The 17,909-nt window shown below is 38.9% G+C and overlaps 1 protein-coding gene across 3 annotated transcripts in view; it reads left to right on the top strand.

Annotated features, from left to right (window-relative positions):
• The window catches only part of zgc:172282 (leucine-rich repeat and fibronectin type III domain-containing protein 1-like protein), a 295,974-nt gene that overhangs the window by 107,370 nt on the left and 170,695 nt on the right, over positions 1-17,909 (top strand). For all 3 annotated transcript variants that reach the window (XM_047392237.1, XM_047392238.1, XM_047392239.1), the window contains exon 2: positions 5,784-5,893. The gene's annotated coding sequence lies outside the window, so the exon portion shown is untranslated. The remainder of the gene's footprint in view (positions 1-5,783; positions 5,894-17,909) is intronic.

Below are 17,909 nucleotides of genomic sequence, written 5' to 3'. Positions count from 1 at the left end.
TTTGTATGTGGAAACAAGCTCCCCCTGTCATGATGTAGGGTTGTTTGGTTTTTGGTTTTGGGGTTTTTCCTTATGTTTTTCACTGTTCAAGTTTTGAATCATGTTTCTGTTTATTTTCCTGGTCATGCTTTTGTTTTGTCGTCTTGTTCATGTTTTGTCAAGTTTGTCAAGTTTGTTTTTCAGATCTGAGTCTCTGTTTTGCTCCAGTCACGTTTTGTTCTGTTAATTAAGTTTATTCAGTTCACCTGCTTCAAGTTAATCTGTCTCCTTACTCCACCTGGTTTTCACGCCATATATTCACACCTGTTCTGTTAGTCTTCGCGGAAACATCTTTCACTCTCATGCTCATGTCAAGTTTGATGCTCAAGTCTTATTTTTTGATCATGCCATGCCTGTCTTGCCTGCCCGTTTGTTTTGTTCCTACTTCCTGTAGTGAGTCAGTTTTTGTTATTAAATCTTTTTCACTTACCATCACGCTGCCTGCTCGTCTGCATTCTGGGTCCAATACCAAGTAAACCGTGACAGAACCGTGACACCCCCATTGAAAATAGAAATAATAATTAATCCCGACCATCCACATCCCCTGTCTAAAACATTTTATCATTGATAAAAATACTGGTTAGTGTAAAAATGAAACAATCAGATTTTAAAACAACAACCTATTTCACAAGCTTGACATAAATCAGAGGTGGAAGCCGTGTAAATTATAACTTAAGGGAAGACATCACTTGGTCCTCTCTATGCCAGGGATTTTACACTCTGTCCATAACTTAACACTGGGCACAGATTTCAGCAGCACTGGCATTCCATACTTAACTGCCTACAAGCTCTGGCAGCACCTGTGTCACTGTCTCTAGAATTGCAATTAAAAATAAATTGATTCATAAACACTTGCCTCTGCCTGCACTTCACAAAAAGTTAGAAAAAGTACCACAGCATTGTAATTGTACACAGGTATGCTGCATGAGACAACAACTCTTTTTTCCCACACTGAACACACTTCTTTGATGGCTCTGGTAGTGAGCCATCAAAGTGAGAAAAGCAGGGAAAACAACTCAATACAGTGCTCCATCTTTTATCATCAACACATGGAGCATATAGTGCTTAAACAAAGCCAGACTGACATCATGTATGAAGCAACCTATCTTTCACACCTTGTCAAAGATATCCTACATAATTGAATTACTTGTAAAATTAGTTTTTGGGATTTTTGTAGAAAACAAATATTCTGATGTATATCTTTTTAGAGATTCCACTTGTTACTTTGATTTTTATTCGGTTTAGCTATTGTTTAACTGATCCCAGTGTTCTCATTTTGTTTGGTATTGTTTTTTTCTTCCTACACTCAGCTTGTTTACAGCTGTTCCTCTTTCATAAACAGGTCTCACTTCTTCCTGCTGCACTAATCACCTCCTCTGTACAGTATTTATAACCCCGTGTATGGGTTCACTTGTTGTCAGACACTTCTGCTTGTTATTCTCTGTGTGGGTTTGCTTTAATTTGAAATCCCTTGCTGTCTATAAGTCCTCACTGTAGGTCTTGGAGCTCTGTTGTTATTAAAATATTGCTGTATATCTACTCCGCATAAGAAATACAGCAGCTAATATGTAAAAAGGATTCTTAAAAAAGGATTTATTTGAAGGAAATTCTATAATAGAAGTTACAACAACATTTACTTCCCCCTTTCACTTTTTTAATTCTTGGAATTATAAAAGTATTTTTACATTTGAATGGATGTTATTGTTCTACTTCCTAAGCTTGGAGATTTATATTGAATGTTCAGTTTCATGGTGATCTGTACAACTCTTGTCCACGCAGGCAGTTTTAGGAGCACAGTGTTCATTTCACACACCCTCACTGTACATGTTTCATACGATTCTCCATTTAGTAAGTCAGTAAATTCAGTAATGACCAATACTCGCAGCAGGAGTATCACACTCTAGTTTGGATAAACACTGCCTGACTCCCACTGAACTAATTATATTTCTCACACTTTCAAGCCTTTCCGCTGATTTTCTCCGAAAGTGGTGCAGTGTATAATTTAAGTATTTCAAAAAATACTCCACTATCTTTTCTATCCCATTATGAGTGTCTACATACAGTATAAACATACTCATCAAGCTCCCTGAAAGGTCAGCATAGTACCATATAACCCAGCTCGTGCAAAGGGGCACCCGCTTATGATGGAATATCACTGCCTTTTTGAGATCATACAGTATGGAGCAACATGATAGTTCAGATGAAGCAATAACTGTGTTTTTCAAAGACATGTTCAAAGCCAAGAGGTGGTTAAAACAAATATACTCTGAGCAGATAAACTGATTACGTTGACAAATGCACCAGATCAGAGTAGTCAAGCTGTCATTTATCAGTATTACCCCTGGCTTTTGTTTAAAAAGCGTAGGGTTGTTTGTCTTGGCCAGCCGCGGTGATGGACTGGCAGTCTGTCAGCTGAGATAAGCTTCAATTTCTTCATGACCACATGAAGGACAAAGTGGACATGGAAAATGCATGAATATTTGTCTAATAATATTTTTTTTGTTTTTGTCCAAATCAGTTCATTGCTTTGTTTCTTAGTGGTTGTGCCTACCTGCTACCAATGATGAGCAGGACCCTGACAAGGGTAGATGATATTAGATGATCAGAATTATTTTGTTGTTAAATATTAGAGAAGCACTGATTACAGCTCTGTGGGCAAATCTCTGGTTTTTGTACAGCTTTGACCAACTGATTACGATTTTAGCTGCTTCTGATTTCTATTTAGGTGATATAATTAATAGTATTTCAAAAGAAAATGTTATCCTTTTTCTGTCATTATTTATATATATTAGCTGTATACAGTGACTTGCACCATGTGTGTGAGAGAGCAAGAAACAGGAGCAAGAGAAAAAAGAAAAGAGCAGTCAAACTGTTTAAAGTTTAAGACTGTAGCCTTAAAACACCTAAAAATCTCCACATATTTCTGGCTTTTATGTAATTTTCTTACAGACATATACTCTTGACCCTGTGATAGAAAAGCAAAGAGCCTATCTCGAACATGGCACAAACAAAGCCTTTAACAATGCTCTATCTCTGCCATGCTGGGTGTCATTTTTTAACGTCTTAAGCGATCTTTAAGGTAGAGGGACAAAAAGTTCAAGTGGTACACTCAAGAATTGTAAGGTGGACAATCCAGGGACAATTCTGAAAGTTCCCACCCAAAGGTAGTGGAATGACGAGGAGATCCTACTGGAGATGTTTTCTTATTAAGCACATTGGAGAGGGCTCAACATGATATGGGGAGCTTTTTCTTTTGTTTTGACTTCTAATTTTATTTTTTTTCCTAATTTACCCTTGCTAGTACAAAAGGTTTGCTAGTAAAACATCTGAAGAAAAGGATTATATAAACCCAGCATCCAAGTTGGTATTGATTCCTTTTTGTTGCTCCCATAAGAAATAAAGGAATTTAAAAAGCTAATATGCTGTTGGGATTTTTCCCCCATTAAAACTGACATATAGTTTTTTGGAATGAAACTTAAGGATTTATGAAAGCCACCCTGCAATTGAGTGCTATCATTTTATGTAGCTACCTTATTGAAGCCAGAAGCACCTGCCACCAGGGACCTAACTGCATCAGGATATCATGCTGCCAAGTATCCACTTGGGTATTGTTTTGATAGAACAAAGAGTTGAGCTAAAACGCACACATAAATAGAGGATGAGACAGTTAAGAGGGGAAGGTACCTCTCATGAAAGATAATTAGTTCTTTATACTTTGAACAGCCTCTGTTGTGGAGCAAACTTTGACAACAGTGTTGTTGTTGCAAAGGAAAATTGTTGGTACTTCTTAATAAAACAGTTTTTTAGGTTGTGCAAACAAATAAGAGTTTTTTTTTTAAATCTATGTTACAGAAAGAATCTAAGCTTAAAAACTACTTCCACTCTTACTCTTTACTGAACAAATTGTCATGGATCTAAATTCAGTCGAAGGTTGTCAATTATTAACTTATCTCTGCCGCAATTAATTAGTGTGCAGGCTAACATCCTTCCCTTCTTTGCTGAGATTTTTTACAGTCTTGCACTTTTCTTTTTAATGTGTGGCTATCTACCTCATCTTTAAATAAAGTTAATAAACTTAATTAGCCAGGGGTAGTCTCTTACTTATGTGCTGACTGCCATATTCAATGCGAGGATGTCAGCTGTCCTTTTGCTTTGTCATCTTTCCATAACATGAATCGGCGATGGGATGGCTTTAGATCCCTGATAGGAGTGATAATACTTTTCTAATAATCTGTAGCTCATTAGCTCAGCCAGCTTGGAATTCAAATGTCATAATTTCTGATTCCCTGTGTGCCTTCCACCAGAACATAAAAAGTACAGGCTGCCAGTTTCCTTTTAATAGTGCTTTGATCAATATTGAATGGATGGTTTAAAAGAGGGACACATTTTTTCACATCACTGCCCACACTTTTTAAGGTGCTCAAAAGTATTTCTAATGTTGATGTTAAAATATTCATATTATGTTCCGACTCCTAGGGTTCTGCCTTCTATGAACATAATTGTGGAGTCTTAAAGTCTTTTTTTAGAAACTTCTTAGTATAGGTAGATTCCCTTTGAGAACAGACAAAAGACAAAAAGACAAAAGAAAAAACATATTTGAATGTATAATTTACATCACTGTTATTGTTCCCGACAGAGATTCAGAATGATTGGATTAGTTTTTAAAGAATAACAATACATTTGGACTTAATGCAAAGGAGGCCTGTGTCATGATCCTTAGGTGTTGTGGTCTGGTTTCTGCTTCTTCATCTCCCCATTGTGTATATTCCTCTAGCATTGCCATTTTAGTTATTTCCTTTGTTTACTGTTTTCTTCGTCTATTCCTGTGTTTTGTTACATTTCCATATATTTGCTATGTTTCCTTCTATGTTTCTCTATACTTGATCCTGTTGATCACCCCAAGTTCACACTGACTCCGTCATCTATGTGTTTTGCTCTCGGTCACAATTAGAAGCGATTCCAGACTATGCGGTAATTCACATGAGCTCCGTGGCACTGGGGCATGACGGATAGCCCTCCTCCATTGTCTGTCAGAGATATGAATCCAGTTTGACAAATGACAGGGCTGTTGTCGGATGCATGAACGGATCCTAAATGCAAAAATGCATCGCGTGTGAATTAACACACCACACAAATTGCAACGGATGACAGAGCAGACACAGAACGTAGTCAGTGTGAGGTAGAGGTTACTTTTCTTCCCTCAATTTGTTCTGCCTTCATTGGTCTCAGTTGTTCCTCATTTCCACCTGATTACTCCCTCCTTTGTTTGCAATGCCTTCTTCACTCCTTCCTCTGTATTTAAGCTGTCTAGTTGTCATTGTTTGTTGCTGGTTTCTTCTATTTCTTAAATCCATGCCCTATGTTCTGTTACATCGCTTAGTTCTCTGCCCATGCTCCATGTACTGTTTCCCTGTAAGTTTCTTTTCATTTCTGAAAACTCTGTTTGCTTCAACTACGCTCAGCACTTGAGCCCTTCCTCATGGCTGTGGTTTGATTGAAATGTTTCGATCTGGCCTGTAATGTGGCACAGTTAAACAGCACTGTTGCCTTGCAGCAAGAAAGTACTGGGTTCAGCTGCCAGTCCGGGGTCTTTCTGCATGGAGTTTGCATGTGTGAGTTCTCTCCGGGTACTCTGGTTTCCTCTCATAGAGAAACCCCACTGTGAGAACATTTTACAAAACCACTGGGAACTCTGATTTTTATTAATTCTAACCATGTTCCTGTTTTTCTGCTCTCTCTCAAAGGTTTTTGGATCGATTTCCCTTGGCCTTCCATCTTTTCTGTCCAATCTCTCACTTTGATTGCAGTTTATCTTCATGTTGAGTCCTAACCCAACACAGCACACAAGATAAAGGTAGGCAATATTTGACATTGTGCACTTTTAATGTTTTTTTTTTCTTTTTTTTGTATTTTATGAATTTAGGAGCATGTTACAGCAAAACTCACTCTGCTGGAAACTGTGGCACTGTTGTTACAGCACATTCACATTACATCTAAATATTCAAAAATGCTTATTGCTAATTAATTGTTTAATGACCACCTTTGGGAAATTTAAGTGTATAATATTGGATTGTGCTTCCATAAATATACTCAAATACATAATTTTGTCTTTCACAAATATACCTTCAAAATCTAACTTATTTTAAAACCTTAGGATTTTTAAAATTTCTATCTATTCTTATATTTACCTCTGGAACTTAGGGACCTATATGTGCTATTGTCTAGTTATGCAACTATGTTCTGTTAGCATATACAGTACAATACACCCATTTACAAAAATATCCTAGTATCTCTTTGCAGTTGTATGCAAAGTGACACTGCAAAGTGACACTAGCACAACTCAATTATATGAAAGAAGGGGCGGGGGGGTGTTTCAAAGACAGAGTGTAGTGATGCAGGGCTGGTAAGTAGAGTAACAGAGAGATAGGGAGATAAATTTGAATGCAAGTGCATCTGAAAAAAGAAATAACCAAACAACGAACAAGACAGCATCTGGCTGTAATTAAATAATATTGAGACTGCAAAGCTAAGGACAGATGTTTATATAAGGAACAATATCGATTAGGGCAGGGTCAACAACAAATATCCACAGACACTTGGTTCTACACATTGGTAGGTTTAATGTAACTTTAAATCAGTTACCGCATTTTATTTTTTGTATAGCAAAAATGTATAAATATAAGCCTTTTATGAAAGATGACTTAGGCTAAAATAGAAAAATGAGCTGTTTGAGAGCCAAAAAAGCCAGCTCTTTTAAGGAAGCAAAGCCAAAAAAGCATGATTTCGCATCACTGGCTTTCATACCCGGTTTTAATCTTTTTTTAATTTTTTAATTTTGTCACAAGGTAGTGCCGATTCTAGGTATATAGTATTTATCTAATGTGCTAGACTCACACAAGTAGCACTGAACTGTGAAGTGAAAACAAAAGGATACATTTTCACAGCAGGTTTAGATTATAAAACAGTATCCAAAGCCTACTGATCATAATTCATCATCTGAAAATGGAAATAGTATTGCTAAACTGCGAACCTACTAAAACTCTACAATTGGTGGCACTGAACTCTATTTAGGGATATCAGAGTAAAGGGGGCTGAATTCAGACAATCACATTTTACAGATTTTTACTTAAATTACTCATTAGATAGCTCATTACTTAGATAATGTTGAAATCCATTAATCATTGCCCTTCCCCTTTGAGATCTAATGTGGTATACCAAGTTGTGCTTAATTGCAATGAAATAAACTGAAGGTTGTGTATATAAAGTGACAAAATGTGAAAATTCAACAAGTGTGAAATGCATTAGGTACTCTGCCCAGGAAAGTACTCGTCTGTGGTCTTTTCTCTTCCCGGAAATTACAAAGAAAATTGGTGCAATATTTACTGTTAGGTACACAACTTGAAATCAGCTGACTTTGAGTGTAGAGTGTCAGGAGTTCCTGACCCTGTGTTTTGACTAATGTAGTTTGGGGAAAAGGCAGGCAAGATTTAACTCTAATAGTGTAAAAAATGTATCAGTTAACATTGCATGCATTTGTTCAACCACGAATTTGGGCCATTGTGTGATCATGAAAAAAGAAAACATCATTATTTGCTCTCATCAAAATGGTGTACATAAAATATGAACGTCACTCTGCAATACATAGGTATGCTAAACCACAAAAATCAACCTGTTCCTACTGTGACTGTGCAACAAAAGTAACTGACCCAGTTTCTGTGCAGCTAGATGAATACCTAACTTCACAATGTGTTGTAATTATGTGTAGCTTTTTACAGAATCAGCACAGATCAAACTAGGGCTGAGCAGGAACAAATGCTGGCTTGCTAACTTTCATTTAACAAAATCAGCAGTGCAGTTCTTAACCCAGCATTTTCCTGAAGGTTTGTACAAATAAAAAAAAAGGCACAAATGGCGCAGAGCTCACTAAAAAACCACAAGCGCATCAAGTGAAAATTCCATTTAAATAGGAAAACAACAATCCTGGGTGAAATGCCTCGGGCATTTTACCCAGGATTAACAAGGCATGGAATCTTGAAACAGCCCTGTTCAAGGAACTACACAGGGCAAACTGTATAAACACATTAGCCTAGGTTAAATATAAACAGAGAAGCATTAGCCATCGGCTATGACACTAAGTCGGGGAAATTGAGACCTTTTTAATTCTGCATTCTTTGGTGCTGCTGCAAAAATGAGAAGAAACCAGCATGAGAAAGATTAATCTAGCCTGATAACAAAAGTGATTAAGATAATTATAGAACTTTAATTGTCCTACATTTGTTCACTCTGAGCCACAATAATTGACCTGTCTGTTGGAAGTGTTAACATTATGCAGTGTTAACACTGGTTCACAGACCCAAAGTGTAGCTATAGAGCCAGTTAGGACGTTTACTTGAAGCAGACAGTCAGACAGACAGACAGACAGACAGACAGACAGACAGATAGATTGATTCCAGTCAGAGGACATTCTTGTAATTCTGCCCCAGACACTTACTGCAGTCACCCCAGTATAGACTTCACTCTGGCTCTCACCCCATTTTGGAAGTGAGTAGAAAAATGATTTCATTTAAGTGGCAGAACAATTTGCACCACCATCTTGTTTTCTTCTTGCTTGAAGCCCTCCCTGCCTTCTTCAACTCTCGTTTTGTTTCTGCCAGGAGGCAGAGGTATTATCTGCCATAAGCATTTTACAAGATGCAGTAAAAAAGGCTAAATCATATATGATACTTCATACTTTGGTATGTTTGTTTCACTCAGAGAGGCAAAAGGTCTGCTGTTAAAATGGGAGTTAAGAATATGCTATATGTAAAAAAAACTGTTTTTTATTTATTATTGTAAGGAGAACAAATTTCTAGATTCTAAATCACACTTTTCCTTTATCTGTTTTCAGTAACAGATAAGATAACTCTATATGTGGTAAGTAAAAAGAGCTTATTGACAAGCTAACAAACAATAATTGACATGTTTCTATAAAACTCCTTAGACCTACATGGGTCAACACTTACTGCTTATTGAATTAGGTTATTGATTTAAAATTCACCAAAAAAAAGCCAATCTGCATAATTCAGTATGAACCTAAAACTTAAAGTTCACACATACATCCTCTAGCTTACAAGCACTCCTGCAACATTTCACCAAATCTCACAACAGAGGTCATAAGCTTCCAGGATATCACAATTGTGTTACCTCGTGCAATAGTGGTATCTGTCATTTCAAGGCATGTTAGGGAACGCCAAATATGTAAGAATTATGATTATTGATTAATTAATATTTATCAAGAATTATAATTTAAAATCATAATTTGAAAAAAAATTATTTCTTAACCAAAAATCATTACTTACATATAGAAATCAGAGATGTCCTCTGGTGTTGTGATTATGGGCTCAAAGCTCTTTAATAATTGCAATTAGCTATTCATCATTAATAATTGATAAATTATTAACCAAAACCACAAAATGTCACTGTTTATTCAACCGCTTCACCGAAGGTGGGGGAACTTCGACCTTGTTTTGACAGATAAATCACTCTTGCACAAAATAAACACAAACCATTATTATTATTCTGGTCCAAAAACCTTCACCTAACTAACAAGCACCATTCTACACAAAGGGAATAAAAATGACTACCTAATATATGCACATTTAGTGTGTATGAAGATCAAACCAGTAGTTTTATGAACAAAATGTGCAATTTGGGTTAAATGGAAAGAGAAATCCTCCTGGTGTGCTGCTATCTCGATTGCAACGATCAGCTGATAAAATGGTAGGGCCATGCCCCTTTAGCCTCTAGCAGCTGATTGCCCCAAATCTTGAACAAAGAGTCATAAAACTCTGAGGCGGGAACTCAGTGGAAAACTACAGCAATAAAACTGGAACAAAAGAATGGTCAGACCACGAGGCCCAGACTGCAGTTGCTTTGAATGAAAAACTTTTAAGAGTCCAACTTACTAACTCCTGGCTAATTTGGGATCAGCCGGACAAAACATGAACACGCACGATTCAGCAGAGCTTGCGCAGCAAATCAAAACACAGCTCAGCATAAAACACTTTAATCAATATTGCATGCAACAAGTTAATACCATAGATTAACTACTGGTGATTCTAAATCACCTTAACTCTGCCTCATTCTGCCCAGACTTCTAAATGCACCTATCCGGTTTAATATGAAAAGAACAAAATTACTTTGACGTTGATTTCTTCTCTTCTCTGGTTGACGATGGATCAGGTCGGAAGAAAAATGAGGGGGGAGGGGGATCACGCGTCCGTAATCACCTCAAGGAAAAAGAAAAAAAAAACGGTAAACTTCTCATCCATCCAGGAGGGGAAAATATGAAGAACCGTTTAGTCGACTGAATCAACAAGGAGGAAACTCATCTCCTTGAAAATAAAACCTCTGTGGGTTTCCACCTGCGCCGGAGTGTCGGTGTGGTCTTAGATCGGTATATGAATCTTCTGACCTTCTTGTATCAGACAGATTTCCAGCTTTCAAGCTCTTCCGGGAATGGCCTTGTGGAGCAAAAGTTTGCCTGCGAGCTTTTGTCTCTCCAGATATGCACCTCCATTGCGTCGTCCCGTGACACAAAGCGGGAAATGGCAACAAAACTTTATTTCCTGCGGGTTTTACAATCCCAGGTGACGTCAGAGCAGCGACGTCTGTTGAGCCGCGTATGTCAAAATGCGCAACCAAAATGGATGACTCCAACATCCCCCCCTAGGTTCGAAGGGTGTGATTAATTGCAGTCTTTGCAGCTACTGGGTCCGTCCATCATAGGAGCTGAGACGAGACTCAATGATCCATGATCCGTGAAGAAGTGAAAAAAAATTGAGAAAAAAAAATAAAAATACTGTCCCTGTGTTCCTCTTAGCAGGAACGGGAGTTCACAGTTCAGTTTGCTTCTCAAAGGCCTATGAATGGGCAGGACAAGATGAGCCTGGGCAGGACTAAACTCTGACTAACTTATACCTGTCTATGTCATTCAATGAGAAAAATGCAAAGCAATACATTCACATCATCATCACATTCCTTTGGTCACCAGCTTTGGTAACCCTGAGACAAAGTGAAACAACAATAAAAAGAAAGAAAAAAACAAGATAACCAAATAATGGGGTCATATCTTAGTCATCCAATTCCAGTCAGGCACGGGAATCAGCCTGTGGCATTTGCAAAGGTAGCGCTATGAACCAAGGGAAAATAAATGTGAAGTCAATCCTGGTTTGTAACCAACTATGCAGTGTGGCATCTTAAAAACCCATGTTTAACATGGGTTTAGGTTTAAACAAATTAGCTATTTCAAATGATGATGGGATTTAACATAACTCCTGTCTCTAAACCTTTTAGATCGGAAAAGGGAGAGGAAAAAAAAACATAATAATGGAAATGCACTACTTAGGCTATAAGCCAGGTGTGTTTGTGGAGGTTGCAAGGTGTCTGCTGTGGTGGACTTTAGGATTTTCTCTGCTAAATCCAGCAGAACTCGGCAAGTAGGTGTTCGTGCCTTGGTGGGGCTGTCTAGAGATGAACCAACCTCTCTTAATAAGACTTTGCAGGAAATCTCTGGCAGCATGTGTGTCCATTAAATCATTCTTAATCACTTCTGTGAGAGTCTGCACTGCATGTAGAGTGTTGGAAAAATAGCATACAACTTACAGTTTAACACTATGTCCTGGACGGTAGTCATAATTTTAACAGTTACTGTTGGAGAAAGTTGTAAGCACTAATGAGTTTTGAAACATGCACCTCTTTAAACTGGTCCTACGCACTGGTCTCTCCTTTCCTGGACATGGAGAGAAGCTCTGTTCTTGGGGAGGAGAGTCCGATGTAGAACTTCATCTGGTTCAGCAAAGAGCAGCAGCTGGGATGACGGTGTCATTTGGTACTGACAAGCATCCAACCCACTTAATGTAGCTGGATGTCACAGTTACGAGGAATTTGTTATCTCCTGCTAACTTTGGAGCCGGTTCGACCCGGTTGGTCTGAAGGTGGAACCAAGGTAATGTAACCCCTCTTCGCTGAATCGGAGGTTGACCGATTGGCTGGGATGGCTGAAACTGGCAGCAGGTTAAGCATCGTTGGATGTAGACCTGAGTGTCGTGAGACGTTGGAGGCCAGTACGCCATCTGTTGGAGGGTGTGGAGTGTGACTCTGTAGCTCCTATGGCCCCCTACAGGAGAGTAATGGGCATAGACTAATGTGACCCCCATTTGGTCAGTTGGAACAATGCTGAAAGCATGGAAGAGCTGTTTTATGCCAATTTGCACACTGGAGGTGCACACACTGGCTGTCATAAGGAGAGGGCGGAGCCCGTCTGCTAAGAGGAGTGTGTGGGTGTGTTGTGCCTCAGTTAAAAGGGGATATTCTTGGCACATGCGGTCATACAGCTCTCTACCAGTTGATAATTTCTCTAGCCAGAATGCTAGAAGCAATTCTGGTTTGAACATGGTTTTCAGATGTACGTCTTCCACCACTTTGGGGTTGTAAGTTTTCACGCCTAGGTTCTTTAAAGAGCGACAAAATGATGCATGACTGCAGGGAGGAGTTTTCTGGGTTGCTGGGTGCAGCTGTGTCCCAGATGTGACTATGAATCTGAAAATATTATTTAATATTTAATATTAATAATTTAATATTTTATCAAATAATATTTTGGTCTGTTAAGGATTGTCCTGTGAATACCAGCCCAGTAAGGCAGTGGTAATAGGACAAAATCAAAAGGGTGAGCCAGGCTTACATTATTGAACAGCATAAACTCTGCACACACGGAATGAATTCACACAATTTCTTAAAATACAAGAATTTATTAACAAAAATAAGTTAACTCAAAGTCAAACATATTTCAATCAACAAACTCTTTACTAAGCTAAAACAATCCAACTAAACTACCAAGCAGAATTAAAGAATAACGACGACTCATGGGCTATGTACAATATAAACAAGTTGATTAAAGATGATTGAAAATCATGACCGAAAGAGTGATGCAACATAACCATGCAATGTTTATGTTTGAGAACCAAGGATTATCTTGAAGAATCTGGAAGTGAAGTGAAGTTAGTATTTGGAACCAACTTAGGCAATAATCAGCATACATTTAGACAACCATTCACAATGCAAGATCAGATAAAATGTTATTTTAATGAAATAATGTTTTAAAGAATGATCTGCTGAATAAAACCAATCTTCTGGATGAGTAATTCTCAACGGTGTCTCATTAGCTGCTTTTATTTATTAAAATAATATGTGAAGAAATATTATTAAGGAAATGGTAAAATATTTAAGGAAATATTTTGGAAAAGAGCCAAATCTAACTTCATAAAATGAAAAATGTTCAGATCATTTCATCCTAAATCTCTCTGCCCAAAACTAACCTCTGAACCACGCTGAGGAATAGCTGTCCAGGGCGGCGACGATTGAAGAAACGTCCACAGTCAACAAACGGTTAGCTACAGCTGACCCCCTTAGCTGTGGGGAGTGGCTCGTTCTGTCGGGCCACCAAACTGCACGTTACCGTAACCACGGTGATGCGGCTCCTGTTGTCCTTCTTTCAGACCCGGAAACTGCTCCACTCGGCATCGTACTGGGAACTCTATAACACACCTTGATTCTGTAGGCCTCAGAGAGAAAAGTCAAGCCAGGCTTCTACCTTAATTATCCCGTTATGAATTAATCTACCGGATACACGAACAGTGATGCATTTGTACTTAACTCGGTGCTTATGATCGATAATCGTATGACACTCTCGGATCCAGTTGAAGAGTTATGTCTGTTTGCCAGCAAAGAGATATTAGCGCGGAGTCCGGATGGAAGAGATCGGACCATTGGAAAGGTGGGTTTTATACGACCAGTGCCCCCCTGGCAACCAAGAAAAGGTTCTGTGTTCAATGTGCACATATAGATGGGGTGCACCAGAGTCATGTCTTTGAGTGTGATGTCCAGCTCCACCCAACTATTGATGCACGATCGGTCTTGGGTGTGGCTGGTGATGCTTACATCACAAGCTTCAGCCTGAAATAGTTTAATGAGGGAGAGTATGGCTCTACTCACCTCCTCTAACAAGACTGAGCACATCAGGCTGATCTCTGATCCTGTTTTAAAATAGAAACTCAGTATGACATGTCCACCAAAACTGGTGAGACAGTATAGGTGACATGTATGTTCATTTTGGTTCAGTTTACCTAAGAACCTTGGAAAAATGGTTTGTGGTGTTTCTCCTGGAGAGGTCCAAACGGGTTCTTAGAGTTTCCCAGGTTTGTCTCTCCATCTGATCAGGTAGACTCTGATGGCTGTGGAGACTGTGTCCACGCCTAGTTGTGCTGAATGGGGTTTTGGATCCGTTTTCACCAGATGGTCAGCTGCCTCTAATGATGGTGGAGGTTGGGCACATGCCTGGCGCACTGCTTCTGTCAGAATCTTGCGCAAGACATCCTCCATCTCTCTCCTCAGGTTCCGTCCTGCATGTTGACTCCAACCTTTACCATCAGGCTTACCTTTGGGCCTCACGTGATTGTCAGGTCGTCTGTTTGATCGGAAGTGGTCCGGCCACCTAGACTGTGGTTGGTACTCAGTACGGTATTCTGATGGACTGTGCAAGTCAAGCCACTCTTGACTCGCTGGTTTGAGTGTGCCACTAATACGGTGGGCATGCCTGCCTTACGTATAGTGACATTACTTTTTACATTATAGCAAGCTTTCACATATATATATATATATATATATATATATATACCTCATATATACCTCATAACCAAGAGGTGGGATGAGGGGCTTGACTATATGTATATATATATATATATATATATGTATATGTATATATATATATATGTATATATATATATGTATATATATATATATATATATATATATATATATATATGTACATCTACAGGTGTGAAAGCTTGAAATTCACTCCAATGCTCAGGTGAAATTCCACAGCCTAACAGCTCCTGTTAAATATGATTATACAGATGAGATGCTGTCTCAGCAAAGCAGATATTAATTGAACACACATTGTGGGCACACCTGTTGTGGATTTTCTTATCAAAGTGGGAGAGAAGACAACTCATTAACAAGAGAAAGACCGGACTTTGTCTTTATAAGTTTATTCAAATGCATACAGGATTTGAAGACCCTGTCACTGAGCTTAGTCAGAGAAACAGAGCCCCGAACAGAATTTACAAACGGTATTTATACCAGTATGTGGATGTCATCTCAACTTAAAAGAGTTTTTAAATATGGCCCCCAGACCCTCCCCGGGTCAGAGGTAACAAAGTTATTTATAAGGGCACCCATCTACCATCACTTGAGATATAACACTTCAGGAAGTGTTAACCATAAAACTCTCCTGATAATGAATTTAGAGCCAATCTCCTCTAAGTAACAAAACACAGAGGTCAGATGGGAGAAAGGTAAAGGGAAGGTCAGAGCATTTAAAAGAATTTTCCATAACACACCATACAGAAGACATGATTATCATGTTACTCCAGAGGGTGAGAGCAGACAAAATGTTAAAATGCAACAATCTAGTGTTTATTTGTAAATTCATCAATCAATCATTTCTTCATTTGTCCGTTTATTCCTTCCTTTCCATCTCTAGTTTTTGCAGTTTCTATACTGAAAATAATCACAGTGCAAACATCTGCTATAAATCAATAATGTGGTTGTATTTATAATTATCTGAAGAAGTTTGGGATTCTAGAAATTTGAGTCTGGAATTTTAAGATGAAATGTGTATTAACTCTTCAGTGCACATTTGATACAGGAAATGTTCCATTCCCGATTGGACTAAATTCAACTGATCCTGTTGTTGGTATACATTCTGTGATTTGACTTTTCAACCTGGCCTTTTTTTTTTAAACCTGTCTAAGTCTTCTTGCAAAACTTTATCAAAACATATACACAATATTTTGCAATGGTAACATCTCTGGGATTTCTCTAAAATCTAAAGTTTTTCCACCAGGTTTAATATTGCCTGTATCCTGTCTGTCATCTAAGACAGGACTATGAAGCCTGTGAAAACGTTTTTCTGTAAGTACTCTCTCACGATTTACTGAAAACACATTAAAACATGTTACAACGAATCATATCAAAACAGTGAAGTGAATACTTTATTGTGCCCAAGGGGCCATTCATATGCAGCAGAGTCCACAAAGTCTATACACAGCCATAAATACAGGGGTTGGACAATGAAACTGAAACACCTGTCATTTTAGTGTGGGAGGTTTCATGGTTAAATTGGACCAGCCTGGTAGCCAGTCTTCATTGATTGCACATTGCACCAGTAAGAACATAGTGTGAAGGTTCAATTAGCAGGGTAAGAGCACAGTTTTGCTCAAAATATTGAAATGCACACAACATTATGGGTGACATACCAGAATTCAAAAGAGGACAAATTGTTGGTGCACGTCTTGCTGGCGCATCTGTGACCAAGACAGCAAGTCTTTGTGATGTATCAAGAGCCACGGTATCCAGGGTAATGTCAGCATACCACCAAGAAGGACGAACCACATTCAACAGGATTAACTGTGGACGCAAGAGGAAGCTGTCTGAAAGGGATGTTCCGGTGCTAACCCGGATTGTATCCAAAAAACATAAAACCACGGCTGCCCAAATCACGGCAGAATTAAATGTGCACCTCAACTCTCTTGTTTCCATCAGAACTGCCCATCGGGAGCTCCACAGGGTCAATATACACGGCTGGGCTGCTATAGCCAAACCTTTGTTCACTCATGCCAATACCAAACGTCGGTTTCAATGGTGCAAGGAGCGCAAATCTTGGGCTGTGGACAATGTGAAACATGTATTGTTCTCTGATGAGTCCACCTTTACTGTTTTCCCCACATCCAGGAAGTTACGGTGTGGAGAAGCCCCAAAGAAGTGTACCACCAAGACTGTTGCATGCCCAGAGTGAAGCATGGAGGTGGATCAGTGATGGTTTGGGCTGCCATATCATGGCATTCCCATGGCCCAATACTTGTGCTAGATGGGCGCGTCACTGCCAAGGACTACCGAACCATTCTTGAGGACCATGTGCATCCAATGGTTCAAACATTGTATCCTGAAGGCGGTGACGTGTATCAGAATGACAATGCACCAATACACACAGCAAGACTGGTGAAAGATTGGTTTGATGAACATGAAAGTTAAGTTGAACATCTCCCATGGCCTGCACAGTTACCAGATCTTGGCGAGTCAGGAAACGTTTTCCTCCACCAGTATCACGTAGTGACCTGGCCACTATCCTGCAAAAAGAATGGCTTAAAATCCCTCTGACCACTGTGCAGGACTTGTATATGTCATTCTCAAGACGAATTGACGCTGTATTGGTGGCCCTACACCATACTAATAAATTATTATGGTCTAAAACCAGGTGTTTCAGTTTCATTGTCCAACCCCTGTACATACAGAACCTAAATAAATAAATCTGAGACATTCACAAGATTATATCAGGACTGCAGGCAGCACAATTCATCTAGAATAATTTAAAAATCCAACAGGTAAAGGAATGAAAGATCTCAGGTACAGGTTTGGTTGCCACTTGGGCATAAGTAAACCTCCTACTTAATGGTAGAACCCTGGATTCAGTGTGCAGAGGGTGCTTAGAGTCTTTAAGGATTGATGTTGCCCTCTTAGTGACTCTAACATACTAATGTTAGTCAGCACATCATCAAACTGCTCAACATGAAAACATCACCAGTGTTTACTGAAAGCTGTGGCTGCTTGTGTCAAGCCAGTAAATATTGCAAAACAAAAACTTAAGCTATGCTTGGTTTAGGTGATGCATCGTCAGACAGAAGAAGCTTTCTTGACTTTGTTAACCTCATCTTGGAGTAGCATATAAATTTTGACCTGCAGAAAAATGCGGTGGGGACTATTTATGCTTTACT

The sequence above is a fragment of the Girardinichthys multiradiatus genome, chromosome 18, assembly GCF_021462225.1.
Source record: "Girardinichthys multiradiatus isolate DD_20200921_A chromosome 18, DD_fGirMul_XY1, whole genome shotgun sequence".
In the NCBI taxonomy this organism is placed as follows: domain Eukaryota; kingdom Metazoa; phylum Chordata; class Actinopteri; order Cyprinodontiformes; family Goodeidae; genus Girardinichthys; species Girardinichthys multiradiatus.
Note: the sequence above shows the minus strand (reverse complement) of the source record. Positions and strands in the feature narration are given on the sequence as shown.